The following is a 16618-nucleotide window of genomic DNA, read 5'->3' on the forward strand; positions in this document are numbered from 1 at the left end:
ATGTGGCCCCTTAGTAAAAGTGGTGTATATTATGGGGCTTGGACTCGGCAGAAGAGACAGACTATTGTATGGGCCGGGATAGATAGAAGATGAAATAGGGAGTAACAAGAAACAAACGGGGGGAGGATAGAGAGAAACTCTAAAATTTACGGCTTCTCCTGATCGGGCACCTTTCTGGTCTTGATCATTTCTGTGTCTTCCATACATGATTCAACTAAAAGTTGAGCTTCGGCGAAATAGCCATCGGGTTTGACTCCCTGCTTGAGCCACTGATGGGAACTAACACATCTCTCAATTGTTCGCGCAGCCAAACCACCTCGGCCTCGTCCACATGTATCTGCGGCGGCAGAGAAAGTCCGTTCGACACTAGCTGATGTTGCAATGCAAGCCAAGTAGTCCCGGGCTAATGTTGATAAGATTGGAAATTCATGTTCATGTTCCTGAATCAATGAACATGTAAATATTTAGTCCAAACTTTCTCGAGTAGCTCTACATAGCATTGGGTTGTTGCTCACCTTTCACCAGTCGAGGCACTGGTCGGCATCAGATGAGTGCAGCTTATATTTACCTCCGAGATAAACGGTCATCTCATCGTCCAATGGGCCATCGTTGGTCTCAGGGAAAAAATCCACATCCGCCAACAGGCGGTGATGCTTGCTGCCTTGCGACTTCTTTGGGATCGGAGCCAAGCATTCAATTGAATATTCCCTCGCAGCTGAATCGACTTCAGATTTCCGAGCTTCATATTTCTCTTGTATCAGTGACTCGGCGTGGTCGTGGTGACTCGGGAACCATGCCTGAAACATGGAGAGCCGATATGCTGGGTTGAGAACTGTTGCAAGAAGGATTACATCGCAGTCGAGGGCCTCACGGAGATAAGTTTCAGTCTTGGAGGCCATTTTGTTGAACATAGCCTGGAACTCTGGTTTGGGTGCGGACTGCTTCTTCTTCTTGATGATCTCCTTGATGTATTAGTATTCGGCGAGCATCAGGCATGCGGACGAGGTATCAGCTTCTATCTTCTTTGTGATGAAATAGAATTCCTAGTTAAAACATGAGGGACCAATCAGTTTAAGTTGTTGTTTTTCAACAAATAAGTGATAAACAAAATGCAAGGTGTTACTTACAGCAAGGATATCGTTCAATTTATTGGCAATCTCCCAATCGTGTCGGTAGATATCACAGTTGTTGAAAAAGTTCTTTCTATTCCCCCCTTCAATATCTTGTCGATCTTGCTCGTTTTCAATTAGCTTGGTGATTACATTGCAAGCCTGATACGCGCGGTCCCTGCTCTGGAACTTGATTTTCCACCGAATACCATAGCCGGCGATGAGACTGGGCCCCTCGTAATCAAGTTTCTTGGCCCAAGTGTCAAACTCGGATCGTTTGGCTGCTGAAGAAGTAATTCGCTGGATTACAAATTCAATCTGTGAGAAGGGTCAGTACGATATGCATACACCTGTGTTTGGGGAAATAAACATACCTTTTTTAACGCACTAGATAACCGAAATCCATCCTCATCATCAGATATTGTCTTTGCAGGTTGAGCTACATCCTCGTCGTCTGACTGGGAGTTATTTTCACTGTCAATTTCTTTGGGTTCACACAGTCCCAAATCCAAGACGGCTCCTGAGTCGTCTATAATGTTGGACTCTCCAACAATTGCGTCGAGTCCCGGAGCAAATCCAAGTGTGCTGTGTTTCTGTTTGGTCAGCCCAGACGGGCTCAAATCAAGCGCCTTGAGGCCGGCATTCAAGATCAGCGCGATCTTGTGGCAAAAGCAACGGATGTGGTTTGATGAGAGATTGATGTTGGTTCCGGTGTTCTTGAGGATCAGCCTATTGACCTTGGCGGCCATTGTTCCATTGTTGGATCCTGAATCAGTCGTCTGAGCTATGATGTAAAGGTTAAAAAAGGTTAACTAAATGTTTGGATTCTGATAATTGAATGTGAGATCGATCAACTTATCTTTTCGTGAAGGGAAGCCTTTGTTATGATGTAGGCAAATGGAACTGCTAAGAATTTACCCCGATGGGTCCATGCAATATACTTCAGACCAAGGTGGGATACACAGTAGACCCAGTCTTTGGATATGTAGCCAGCCGATATACCCATGAAAGCGTGGTGATTCCCCTTCGTGGTCCAGATGTCATGGATTAGGGTTATCTTGGAATCAAGTCCCTGAGATAGACCGCCAAATAATTGATAAGCTGATTTGGGATATCAAAGGATAAGGGGAGAGAACGGATTTTCTTACCTTCAGTTGAGAGAGAACCTTCTCTTGTAGGTTTAGATAAAGTCGATGTGCCTCTGTCGCGGCCCAAGTGCGAGTATAAAGCTGGACCCCACGTCAAACGTAATGAAAAGCAGCCAAGAGGAGAGAATCTTCCAACCGAGTCCATGGCAACGACGAACGGATGAGCCACATGACAAGCATCATGTTGAGGAGCTTGTTGTCGAATTCACCGTGCTTGACAAATTTGGCGACCATTCCGACTTGCTTTGCCTTTTGTTTAGCCTCGATGTCTCTCAACGTGAGAGGGAGCTTAGCCCCCGCCTTGATTGCGTCCAATCGTCCGGGGCAGGGTGCTCGTTTCAGGTTGCCATCTCGGTGCTTGATTAAGTTCCCCCTGGTTTCTTCGGACCACTTGTATATGTTTGGGCACCAACGACATTGATAGTGTAGAGGCGGCCCGGTAGTCTGTTCAGATATGTAAAATGTTTCAATATCAAACATGTCATTGTCATCATACTATAGCAAACTGAAGGAATGCAACGTACTTCTCCTTTGCCACGTGTGGGTGCTTCATAGTACTCCTCAACATTGTCGAAATTGTCCTGTTTTTTCCCGCGAGTTTTTTTGTTCTTTATCTTCAAGTTTTCCTCATCGGAGGCCTGCGTAAGGTCCATGACAGCTTTGGAGTGTTCTTCGGATTTGATTTCAGTACTAGTAGTCTTTCTTTTCTTTTTTTTTGCTACAGGGCGAGTGATGGAGGAGCTGGAAGGTGGAGGTGGCCGTTTACAATTTTGACTGGCAGTGGATGTAGATGTATCTGCGACCTTATCCGAAAATTTACGACCTTGCCTTGCAGTGGCAGTGGATTCATCAGGGACCTTTTCTGGCGGGCTTGCGTCGTCTTCAGACAACTCGCTGGCTGGAATCAAAGAGGGCTGATCCTTGCGGACTAAAGATCATCGAGTATCCTTGTCAGGTCGGACGTAGTTGGCATGTCTCACTGGGGTGGTCACACGGCTTGATTGGCAGGGTGGGGGACGTGAGGGAGTCGCCGGAATGCGGGGGGAAGATAGAGGCCGGGCAATCTGGCAAAGATGAGCTGGGGGAGTGGAGCAAGGCAGCCTCAATCCCTTAGCCAGCCGAGGAAATGAGGCTGTCCCCTGGGCAAGACTGGAGGCAGGTGCATTTGCATATTTTTATGCATATTGTGGGTTGGGGCCCCTCTATACCCAGTCAATCCAAGCCCTAACCCAATACACATTAGAGTATCGAAACACACCCTGGTATTTACATGGATTGGATTGGCAGTTCCGATCCACATATACCCCGGCTGGTGTATCGGACCGATTGCACCGATACACCCGACATCAATAATGTGGATCATGTTGGCCAGTCCAGTCAATACAAATCCAGTTTATCGGCCCGGATTTTGGGCCGATACCAACCGATACCGTTCCACGGATCGGAACAGTTGCAGTGTTGATAAAACTCAGACTCGGCTTCTTCAAGTTCATGATGATTAGCAAAAGTTTGTTCGATAGCTTCAATGAAGGAATCCACATCCTGAAGCTCAGCTATAACATAATCCATCTTTGCAGAAGCTTTGAGGGGCGGCAAATGTAAGACCTCCGCATTTTTTGAGAGCAATCCGCACCACCACCACCAGGGATGTTTCCATGGCACTTGCATGCAAGTGCTTTCTGGTAACTTGACAACACATTTTGTTTGAGCCCCGGGACATGGTGGTTGTAAGTCATGCATAACTTTGGACCTGTTTTGGTCAAACCTGTCTGAATTTCAGTTGATCTTTTGTGAAAATCAAGTGTAAGTCTTGTGCAAATCAGTTGAAAGTTCAATTGAGTCTGTGTTCCAGCTGTTTGACATCCAGCCCAAACCTACACCAACGTAAATAAGATCCATCTGATCCGATCAAATTATAATCTGAGTTACACCTCACTAATCCCAGCACATATAGAGAAGTTGCTAGACCTGGTGATGGAATTTCAAATCTCACCCCTGTTTAGATGTTTCTTCTCAACAGCTGCTTGTTTGCAGAAAGTTTGCGATCACAAAATGTTGTTTTTTGTGTAACATACTTATGCTTTGAAATTTTATATGCTGACCCAGCAACTCACATCAAATATTCCAGGGCCAACATTTTGCATGTCTTTGCATACAACTAGTGACATTATGAGCATAAACTGTGTTCTGCCGATGCAAATGATGACCAGAGGTTTACTTTATATAAACTTTTATGGATAACCCTTCATATCTCCTCGGTAAATCCACAAACTGAGCCAAGCAGGCTACCATATGTAACGACAAACCAAAAATTGGCACTTGATCCACATCAGAATTGATAAGGAGGTGAAACTGATATATCTCCCTGTGTTTGCCGTCACAGTATCCTCTGAAGTATTACGCAACCTCTCCTTCCAAAATGGCTGATGTTTTCTGCCTTGGTCAAATCCTTATTCCATTTTCCTCAAGATCAACAATCTATCCGCCCGATGTTCCCCAGGTTGCTTTCCTTCAGCGGGGGAACCACCGAGTCCATCTGTTAGGTTCTGAAAGTCTTTTGTTTGGGGATCTCAGCGAGATTGAAAGCAGGTTTATTGGACAGTTGTTGGGACCCATTGGAGGCTGTTCCACTCGGATCACCGAAGAAAAGTTTTCTACTACAGACCAGTCTTTAATAAAACTTCAAGCATTTGTGGTCGCAAAGAATGCAACACTTTCTCAACTGCGGGGATGTGTTTTTAGTCGGTCCAAGGATGTTCAAACGGTTCTTTCTTCATTTTCTAGCGCAGGAATTGAGCTGCTGTCAATTTGGAACTATGACCAAACCCTTTTCTTTAATATACCACACCTGACATCTGCCAATCATCAACTTCCAGAATCTGATGATAACATAAGTCTCCGCCCATACCTTGCAAAGTGTCGCACAATATTAAAAGATCACCAACTGAGTGCCCTTCGGTTTCTCAAGAAGAACGAATCTAGCGAAAACATGATTTCAGAACTCTGGCACCACTCCGACAACGACTGGATCAGGGACAGTGTTGAAGATTGGAATGAACCGGTGGCTAGTAGTGAAGGTGGAAAACCACGAGGGTCGATACTTGCAGATGATATGGGGCTTGGAAAGACGTTGACGGCATTGATGTTCATTCTAGCGACTAGCCAATCAGCCCTCAGCTTTCAGAGGTCTTCCCTTGACAGTACACAATTGATGTCTGCTGCTACCCTTATCATATGTCCTCTGGCAACCCTATCAAACTGGGAAAACGAGATCCGAATCCATTTTCATGCAAATACAATACCCTACTGTCTCTTCCATGGGAGAAATTGAGGAGGCGTTACAAAAAAGGAGCTACTTTCTTCCATGGTTGTGCTGACAACATATAACATGATTGGCCGAACATCGAACACCTCAACAAGTGCACCGATGATTGAATCTCTGAATATCTGCTGGTTCAGGATAGTCTTAGACAAAGCTCAGTAAGTACAAGAGGCAAACTCTCTCAAGGGAAGCAATATGAAGATGCTAATTATGTATAACATGTAGTATGATCAGGAACCAAAGTGCAACAAGGACACAGCTTATTCAACGTCTCAATGCAAAGTTTTTCTTATGTCTATCTGGGACTCCCCTGCAGAACCGCTTGACCGACATACAAAGCCTTGTTGAACTGTTGAAGATACAACCATGGAGTAACGAATGGATATGGAAGAATTTCCTAATACCTAACATAAATGTTGGGTCAAGCCACGCTATCAGATCTCTAAACAGGCTTATGGACGGAATATGCTTGAGGAGGACAAAGGAGGTCTTATTGAATTTGCCACCAAAGACGGAACGTGCTGTGGTCGTACATCTCAGTTCTGACTGGGAGAAAGTATCACAAGACCTCCATCAGACTTTTGTGGAGAGTTTTGGGCGATTAAGAACCTCGGCAGATGTTTGGGATTTTGGTGAATTCTTCCGGCAACTTACAATGATTCGACAATTTTGTAATCATCCACTTTTTGCGAGGGAAGAGGTTGAATTTAACGGGGAATGGGAATGGAATCACTCAGCAAAGGCGGTTCACCTGATCAATAAACTCAACGTATTGGCACATCAAGGAAGTCAAGCAAGGAAACCAAAGTCTGTGGTATTCTCAAACTATGTTGGATTCTTAAGGATGTGAGCTGGACGTTTTTTTAATCTCAAGCTAATACACCTTTGATTTCATCTACTGACAACAAACATTGTATATTTTTGGAAGAATTGAAAACGGCCTTCAAGCAAACAGCATTCAATCCACATGGCTTACTGGGAAGATGAGCATCTCACAGCGTGATGAAAGTCTGGCTCTTTTTTGGTGTAGTTCTGAGTGCAATGTGCTTCTCGGTTCAATTGGAGCGGCTGGAGTGGGGATAGATTTAAGATGTGCAGAAAATGTTTATATCATGGTGAGTGTAAGAGAGCCAAAAGCCTTATTTATGGAGATCTGACATAGGTTTGTATTTTTGAAGGAACCAAGCTGGAATCCGGCCATGGAGGCACAGGCGGTGGACCGTCTATACCGTCTAGGGCAGGTGAACCCAGTAAATGTATATAGGTACTATGTACATGGCACACTAGAGATGAATATACATCAGATACAGAGAAGGAAAGGAGAACTGGAAACGTAAGTATTTCTCAAATTTGTCTGTTGCCTTGAATCTAAGGGAAACCATGTTTCAGGACGTGCACTAACTAGCTGATCTGGTGTCTAGGCTAAGTGTTCCTTCCGGTGGTGATGAAGAGTACCAGTCTGCTCAGTTATTGATGAGTAAATTATCTAGATGAAATGAAGAGTTATCAACTTACACAATTTATGAGTGATCTCGAAGAGTTTGGAGAAGTCAATTGGAGGCTGAGGGTTAAGGAGGAGTTTAGGTGTCTCAGATAGTGTATTGATGTATTCGGGTGAGTAGCAGTTGATTGGTAAATTTATGGGCACGTCAGAAAATTTGGGGGGAGTGGACAACATAGGAACTGAACGCCGGTTTTTGATTGTATAACTGTGTACATATTTGGGGCCTTTGGTGTTCGTTTTCTTGTGGATATGGATTTTGTCAAGTTGCTGAGCAAGGCTGTTGAATTCAGAAGACCTCCATGACAGTGGAACTTTGATGAGCGACTTGTCCTGTAGGCGTTCGGTTTCAGAAGTGCATTTGATGTCATCAAATAACTCCTTTGTTTCAGTTGATATGTCGAGGTTGGACAGTGTCTGTTGGCGGTGTTTCTGAAGCTAGAAAATTGGATTTGGGTACAGAATTAGTATGAGTGAATGAGGATGAGTGAGAAAAGCATATCCCCTACCTGGCTTCGCAACTTGGATTTCAACTCCGATTGTTTCTTGTTATTTTGGCGGATAGGGGAAAACCTTCCAAGCCTAAGACCTTTGGCTCTTCCAAGGAACCAGCGGTGTAAGGTACCCATGTGGAGTTCTTGGTTTGAAGCTTTGCTAGGATCGATGTAGAATCTCTTGAAAACCCCGTATTGGTGGGTGTGTCTCCAGTGCTTGAGAATAAATTGGGCAATAGACTGGTTCCAGGGTGAGTCCCAAGGATATTGCCAAGCAAAGGTTGCTCCGGGAAATCCAGATGCTGCAACATCTTGAAGATATAGAACTCGGAAAACTTCGGGGATCTTCTCGCTTTTGAGGGAGGATGCACTTTCTGGAATGTGAGATATTGGATGAATCAAGATTGAGTGTGGAAGGCTGCAGCCGGTCTGGTAATCTTGAGGGGATGGACAAATCCTCCAGGCTTCTGAAGATTTGGTGTTCAAGTCTAGCAATGTGCGGGTAAATGCAGCAATACTCCGACACAAAGGTGAAGTTGACTTTGGGAGTACAGTGGAATAGATACTATTAACTTTACGGGTGTTGGTTGGAGGATTGTTACCGGTGAAGTGAGAGTGAGTTAAAGTATTCATTGTGGGATTTTGAGCGAGTTGTTGGGGGGGGAAGTCACATAACGTGGTCCTCTTATACAAAATCATTCGGATCTGGGTGAGCAAGAAGTGTTGATCTCATCCCTTTGTGTTCAGAATCTCAAAGGGGTTCTTAATTCTGGGCAGCATTGCATGAATGGCCCAGAAATACATACATAAGATTTATTATGTAAAGTGTTTGGCAGAGGTGGATGAGTACGTTGATGTCACCAAAACGTACGCGCGTACGTTTTGGTGACAATGTGAAGGATGCCCACCCGCTGACTCGGAACACAAGGCTGACTTTAGTGTGACATGTAATCACCCACCACTTTCAGACCCAATATACACCTTTTCCTATGACTCACCTGCAAACAAGAGACGAGATGCTTGACAGGCCACAATTTGATGTAATTGGATAAACTAAATTTTGGGAGGGAGCCCATTCAGGTCCAAAGCATTTTTGGTTTAAACTCACAAATCCGACACAGAATTTGCTTGATACTATCAAACTCAGACGGATTGGACCCAATTGAATCACATCAAGGGAGGTGGAACTTATCTAGGCACTTCAATATTTCTGTTGATCTGACAGTTTTTACGTGCATGATCTTGATTTTGGAGTGCTTCGCCAAATAAATGTAATAGGGGGAGACAACAACAGAAGTTCAAGAAAAATGTGATGTTTGATCTGAAGTTTTGCCAACTGCCTCCTTTTCCCAACAGATTCTTTCACTATGGTAAACATGGTTGTACAACCCTTCAAAGTTCAAACCCAGTAACACATTTCAATATTCCGGATCTAGACCAAAATAATGGAGGTTTTTTTAGCACAAAACAGCAATTTGTGGGTGTGTATTGAATTGGTTGGCTAAGACTGTACCTTGGTGCAAAGTTACCCAGATATTTAGCAAGCATATAGTTAATCAGAAGCAGACAACGGTGCATTGGGGGTTTCACAACTGCTGGTAAAATTGAGTGGCCCTGACATAGAGTGCCCAAGTGAGTTATGGTTTCTGATGCTTAGGTGAATCAATAATCAGTCCATACCTCTTCCTAATTGGTTTCTTCTGGCCATCCAAGTTGCGTGCATGTTGGGGACAGACCAGGAAGGGATCTTATGGTCGTGAGAATCCGCAACCAACTTGCATTGGAGTTGAACACAGTGATTCCAATTGATCCAGTCACGGGATAATCTCTCTTGGACGCTGGTGTGGGTGGGTTCACCGGAAAGGGGAAGTTCGATACTCTCTACAAAACCATCTATCCTATCTTGCATAGATTTAATCCACTTCAGTTGATTTTGATTGAAACAGAATGTGGTGGGCATTGTCAAAATTTGGCAAGTTTGAACAGCTTTGGTTGAGAAGAGGACGATGATGAAATAATTGGCATAAATGCTAATGAGTTGTGGCTATTTAAGGTCAGATTTAATTAAGTTTTTCTGGTGCCAAAATATTCCGTTTATCTTTCTGCAAAGTGAACCATTCAAAAGCAAGTCATCCTCTGGGATTTTACACGGGCATGAGTAATTGGGAAAACTTGCATGTGGGTTGATTGAAGTTAGTCAGTATGTGAGAATTTTAAGAATCACACCATCAGATCAGTGTGTCGAATCTGTCCTTCTTATTCCCCTGCAATGCAGAAAGCAGTGTCTTGCTGTGTATTTGGACAACAAAATATGGTTCAAAGAAGAATAAGGGAGATGATGTGATGAGGCTGCATCGATCACGTGATGCCTTGTTGAAATGTCACAGCAAATTGTACTCAGTAAATTTGTGGGATAATATATGTTGGTAAGGAAGGGGGACCTCACAGCTTAACACCTCCGTCTGGCTATCTAACCTTCCAACACCGATTTCTCATCATTTCTTTTGCCTTAATCATCTGATCCTATGAATAACATTCATCCTACCTACGTATGTCATTGTAAATCTCATGGATGCTATGCAACCCAGCATGAAGAAGAAGGTATTGGCGTGGTTCCAGGAAGAGTACTCTCTAGGGTTGCTTATCAAGAGCACCAAAGTAAGGAATCACAGTTACAATTGAAGGTGTCATCAGTAGTTCCTCCTCCGCTTCTCACAGGTAGCACATCACACGTAAGCCGACATAAATCCCAATCCATTTGATCAGTGGTACTGATAATGAGGTCTTCCGTTGTGTTCAAAATTCTTCACTGAGAAGGAACCATCTCACTCTAACATGGTCCTGTGTCAAAATTACGGAGCCAGTGCACATCCTCTGTTCCTAGAGGAAGATTTCTGCAAACAAGTTATGCTGCAAATGGCGGAGTCCGTACTAAGAAACCGTCTCAGCAAGTCAGGTGCAGCTGATTTTCTTCGGGCAGCTCGTGAAAATGCTATTTTGCTCTTGAATATCTGGAGTAGTACCGATAGGACACTTGACGCATCCAGAATTGTGGAACAGATACCCCACACCCGCGAAGCCGTTTTTAACCGCCTCGGACTTAACCCTAGTATGACTACACAAGTGTGCTGTCAAAAGTGCTTTGCTTTGTACCCACTAGACGACAAGACAAAACTCTGCCCAAAAAAATGCAATCAGCCATTCCTATCATCTTATCAGAGATTTTGCAAGTGGGCAAAAGAAAATGAACTGCAACCTAGATGTGATCATGATCTTCTAAAGCCAAATCAAAACAATAAACTAAAGCCATTGCGCACATTCAGCTATGTCAAACTAGAGACTTGGCTCAAGGCACGACTTTCTGAATCGCACTTTAAGAATCTACTAGATACCAGCCTGAGTGCTCGATCTCAGAGCTCTGATCAAATGATGGAGGATGTGTGGGATGGAACCGTGTGGCAGGAGTTTCCTGCCACTGAAGAGGGTGATGGGATCTTCACCAAGACTTCTGGGAACCTTGTATTCAGCCTTTATCTCGACTGGTTCAACGCTGAAGGATCATCAAGCCTAGGTTCCCATAATTCTGTTGGTGCAATTACTTTGATATGCTTGAATCTTCCGCCCAGTCAACGCTACAAGATCAAGAACATATTCCTTTTTGGTGTGATCCCAGGACCTAAGGAGCCTAGCCTTGATCAATTGAACCATCTATTGTCACCCTTAGTCAAGGAGCTGCTGTCATTTTGGAAGGGTGTTTGTTTCGAATCTACAGCATCACATCCAGAAGGCAGGATCATCCGTGCCGCAATTTTCCCCCTTATTGCAGACCTTCCGGCACTCCGCAAAACAGCTGGTTTTGGAAGTCACGCAGCAACCTTATTCTGCTCCTTTTGTCTAATGGATAAGAAGGATATTGAAGAAACAGACCCGTCAAAGTTCCCTGCACGATCCAACGAGCAACATCTACTCCATGCAAAAGCGTGGTTTGCACTCGATAGCTACCAGGCTCGGAAGAAATTCATGAAGAAACACGGTGCAAGATGGAGTGTTCTAAATGAACTCCCCTACTGGCGTCCAGTCGAATACTGCTCTATTGAGCTTATGGACGCTCTGATTCTTGGTGACTTAAGAGATCACAGCATGCGTTTCTTGTACCTGCCTTCGGCAGCCAAACAGCTCAAGTCAACTCAGGAGAAGGAGGAGGAGTGGCAGATGGATGCCCACTTTACGGCGCTTCCATTCACTGATCTTTTTCCAAGTGAACCAAAGAAGACAGAGAAGCGGAGGCGCAGTGAAGAGCCAGATGATCCAACTTCAGAACTAAGGCCACCTAAGAGAGGAAAAACATCTCAAAACAACCCTTCCCTCAAGGGGAAACAGCGGGCAAATCAAGCTGATTCTAAATCTCAGTCTCAAGCCTCCTCGCAAACTGGCTCTGAGAGCACCCCAAGAAGCCACTCTTACAATTTCCGAGTTCGAAAACAGACGATTTACAATGAATGTGACGAGAGTGCAGATACTGAACACTCAGAAGATGACCGGAATAGTGATTGCACTGAGAGGGGACCAAAGAGAAACAAATTGTTGACACCACTGGGAAGAGACGGTGCTATCTCACATCGACTAAGGCCTCATGAACTTGAGGTGGTTTGACGAACACTCATTCACACCACAATCCCATCTTGGATTGACCGGGTTCCACATAATTTAGGATTAGCAAGTCATGGCTCGCTAAAGGCTGCTGAGTGGCTTATTCTCTACAAAGTTTACTACACGATTGCATTGATTCCTGTCTGGAAGAAAACTTATTCAGAGTGTGCTACGGAAGAGGAAAAGGAACGAGTTGAAATTTTGCTGGAATCTACGACTCTTCTTTCCAAGATTTCACATTTCCTCACCTTGCCAAAGATCAATCCCCAACATCTCCCAGAGCTTGATGTTTGATAGTGAAATACCGCAAATGCCTCCATCGAGGATGGCCGGAAGAATCAACAAAGCCAAACCTGCATCTGACACAGCACTATTCTGATGTCATACAGAGGTTTGGTCCCCCTAGATCAACAGCAGCGTGGGCGCAAGAACGGGTTAATGGAATTCTCCAAAGATTACCAACAAATCACCACCCATGTCAGTCTGTGTTTTATTTAAATTCTGTTTAGATCATTACCAGCTGATAAGGTCTTTTTTTTTCTGGAGATCAGCGGAGATCCCAAAAACATTGTTGAAGGAATGGCACATAAACTCCACCCTCCAACTTGTTATCCGTGGCGAAGAAACAAAGAAAGGCGGTTTGTTGGGAACGGACAATGCAAAGAAGAAGAACAAACCCACTTTACATCTTGACTCACAAATGATGACAAAGTGGAAACGAGCTATTGCGGGGAAAGAGAAATCTAAGGGAAGGCTTTGTGCAAATCCCATGGAGCTTGATCCAACGGTATCAAGCGAAATTATGATAACAATCAAAGGAAAGAACTTCAGCACAGCAAATCACCATCTTGGAAATTCTTATATTGAGTTTTTCTTTGGCCCTGACCAACGGTTTGGAACCATCAAGAACATATTCCGCTCAATTCAAACACCTGGGAAAACATGGATTATTGTTCTTCCTTTCAAGGAACTGAACAAAACTGATGATCCCTACAATGATTATCCGGACCTCAATTGCCGATTGGTTCGAGATGAGTTTGAAGTTGCAGTGATTGTGGAGGAGGAGAAAATTGTTGGACATGTGGCTGTCCTGAAGAACCCTGCAGGAACTTTTGGAATTTTAAGCGAGACCATCACAGCTGTTGGATTGGGCACGGTGGTAAGTCATTCTCATGTGATACGGTTTTTTTGGACGTTATCTGACAGATTGTTTGTCCAGGGATGGGAAGGTCTTGAGATGTAAGATCTATTTGGATGTTTTTTATTCTCATATGTACAAACTTTATATATATGTTTGCTTGGATGTTTTGCTTGAATAAGGGGTGCTTTCCCTTTCAGCTTGGTATATCGATGATACCAGATCTTCTGTTTCTGATCCGAGAAGCAACACAGTGTCCTCTATATATTATTCTGAAGTTACTCTGAACCCAAGACCATGTTCCTTGCTTATTGATTTTTAGATCACTCTACACTCGTCTCTGTCTCCTTCTTGAGAAACCATAAATATTCTCGATCAAAATTCAAAACATCTGTTTGCAATATTTCATCTTCAAATTGAGATTCAGCTACATCAATGGATCATGAGCCTCAGGAAGTCGACGCCGACGGAGGTAACGGAAATGCTGATCAAGCTGGAGGACAGACTGGACCGCAAGGTGGGGGAAATGGTCAAGACGAACACAGCTGGATATCAAAGGTCATTGACAGCATCCTACCTAACATCACTGACGAAGCCAACCGTAATAGATCTGCTGGTAGCTCAGCTCCTTCTGGTGAGTTAGAAATCACAAGAAAAATTTAATTATCATTTTTAAATTGATTTTGATTCGGGCTTTCATCGGCTAGGTTCGCACCCTGCAGGATTGTTGAACACTGACAGCGTCACGGAACGACCCCGACTGGATCCCCATTTCGTTGTTGAGAATGCCAGAGGGGCAAGAGCTCATGTGGAGGAGAATGGGATTTGAATCCGTGGGGAGCGCCGAGCCCGAGGAATTGCTTGGAAGGAAGCTCTCAATGAGCATTGCGACAAGTATTCTCGTGGGATCCAACATTTTATCAAATTTTTCCTTGGAGGACCAGTAAAACCGCAAGACTATCCTTCATCGCCGACCACAGAAGAATTAGAGGCTCTTTACTGGGTAGACAGGCGATCCAAAATGATAATTGAACAACTCGATAGGTTGCGTTCCAGTCTCTCGGCCAAATCTCTAGCGGAGCAAGACTTCTATGTGGCACAGGCCGAGAAGGAGATACGTAAGAATATCCCACTTCCAACATTCCATCCGGCTCCGAGGAAAGGTGATCTAGGAGGTGGAAAGCCAATCAGTCTCCAAACGAAGGGGGATGTTGAGCGAGCGCTAGCCTTAGCTGGAATCTCGAGATTCACGTTTGAATGGAACGTTCCCCGTGACGAGGATTCGACTTGGAACTCTGCGGTTATTGAAGTGATGGGAAAGAAATCTGTGGAATGGCTTGGATGATCAATGAAAATCAGTGAGGAGGAGACTGGACAGGTGGCAGCTATCATTAAACGTTGGCTTGAAACTAAATCGCGAGAGATTCAACAGTACGGAGATATGGATGTTACCAAGTACGATGATATCAAGTCAAAGAAATCAACCAAGGCACAATATCAGAGGTGGCGCAAGAATGTAAGTGCGGTGTCTCCTGCTCAACCCGTTTTTCTGAACCAGTAACACAAGTTGATAATTTGTTTTGCACTGCAACAGATCAAGGAGCAACGATGTAAGATGGGTGATAAAGTCTTTCATAATCTTCCCCAACTGGCGGTAGTGCTGGAGGACAAGAGGTGCCACTCGGATATTGAAGACGGACCGGACGGCGCGAATCCTATTAGTGTATTTCCAGCTTGGCGTAGTGTTCATCTCACAGAAATCCTCCACAATCTCGATTGAATGGTGCAAGCCCAAGCTACCCATCACAAAACAATCGAGACAAACAAGAAGATGTATGCACGTTCGGCACGTAACCACGCGAAGACTGTTGGTGGAGCTATTGGCGTTGCACGTGATTGGCCAAAAGATTGCTATGATCAAGGGTTCTGGAACGGTCTGAGTAAATTCGAGCAGGATACTCTTTCAAAAATTCCGGAAGTCAACATTGCACAGATCGCTCAAGGCTTGACTCAGATTTGCCGAAGGGGTAATCACACCGGCTCCAGTGGTCCATCAGACGGAGGAGTGACAAGCCGTGGTCAGAAACGAGTTCAATCTGAAGAACGGAATGATGACCAGGTGGGAGGTGTCCCAGGCGCTAGCGGAGGAATGCATGTCGATTAATCAAAAATGATGGTTTTTGGGGGGCAGGTGATTTTGTGTTGGCTGTTTCTTTTCTTTTCTAACGGTGGTATCCTTCTAAAAGATGTTTTCTCCAATTGTACTTCATTTTGATAATCTGGAGGCTGGAGATAGTTGAAATAGATTCTGGTATTTTGGAACCGGATTGTGATGCCTATTCCTGTGCAAAGCGTAGATCCCGTGAAGAATGTGGGATCTGCAATCACCAGGTCAATGTCACCAAAACGTACGCGCGTACGTTTTGGTGACACAGGGCAGACCTACAAGTTGTATCACAACTAAGCCCTCTGCCAGGGGTTTCTAGCGCAACAGAGAGAACTTATGATCAAGATAAGTCCAATTGCAACTTATATGTAGATGAAGTGGGGTTTAAGTCAAAAACAACCAATCCTTCATCTACACTTGTGACCATTGTGATACCTGTTTGTTTGAGAGTTATTTCGTATGCAGAAAAGAGTGAATCCATATTACATATGATAATTCCCCCTGGGTTTATTTGGAGAGGGAAAGACAAACTTGGGTGCTAGGACCTGAATGCATATCTATGCCCTTCATGATTCTTAACGTATGACAAAGTGTGTTTCTTGATGAAATCAGCTGGTGGTGCTCCCTGCTGATAAATAATGAACAGTTGATTATGTATTCCTTTGTCTACAAGGGGATTAATTAACCTAGAAGATGGTCTCTCAGACCTATGTAGATTGAAGATCGAGTCAAATAGATTGTGGTTGTACACAACCCTTTTTGTTGATGCGTCACCTGCTTCCAATGAGAATATATAAGCACGCACTTTTCAATGGTTCTTGTCTCTTCCCCCCACCTCCCATAATTTCTCCACATCACAAGTGTCATTTAATCAACTCCATCAATTCTCCCAACCTATCCTCCTTACATATCAACACACAAAAACAATGAATACCAAGACCCCAAACACTCCTCATCCAGCTCCCTTACCAGCCGAACCCAATGCCACTCGAGAAGCTCCACCAACACCACCCCCAAGTAAGAATTTCATGGCAGTGGATTGTTCTTATTCCTGTTGTTCCTCTTACTGACTGATTACATCACACAGCT

Source organism: Puccinia triticina, chromosome 1A (genome assembly GCF_026914185.1).
Source record: "Puccinia triticina chromosome 1A, complete sequence".
In the NCBI taxonomy this organism is placed as follows: Eukaryota; Fungi; Basidiomycota; class Pucciniomycetes; order Pucciniales; family Pucciniaceae; genus Puccinia; species Puccinia triticina.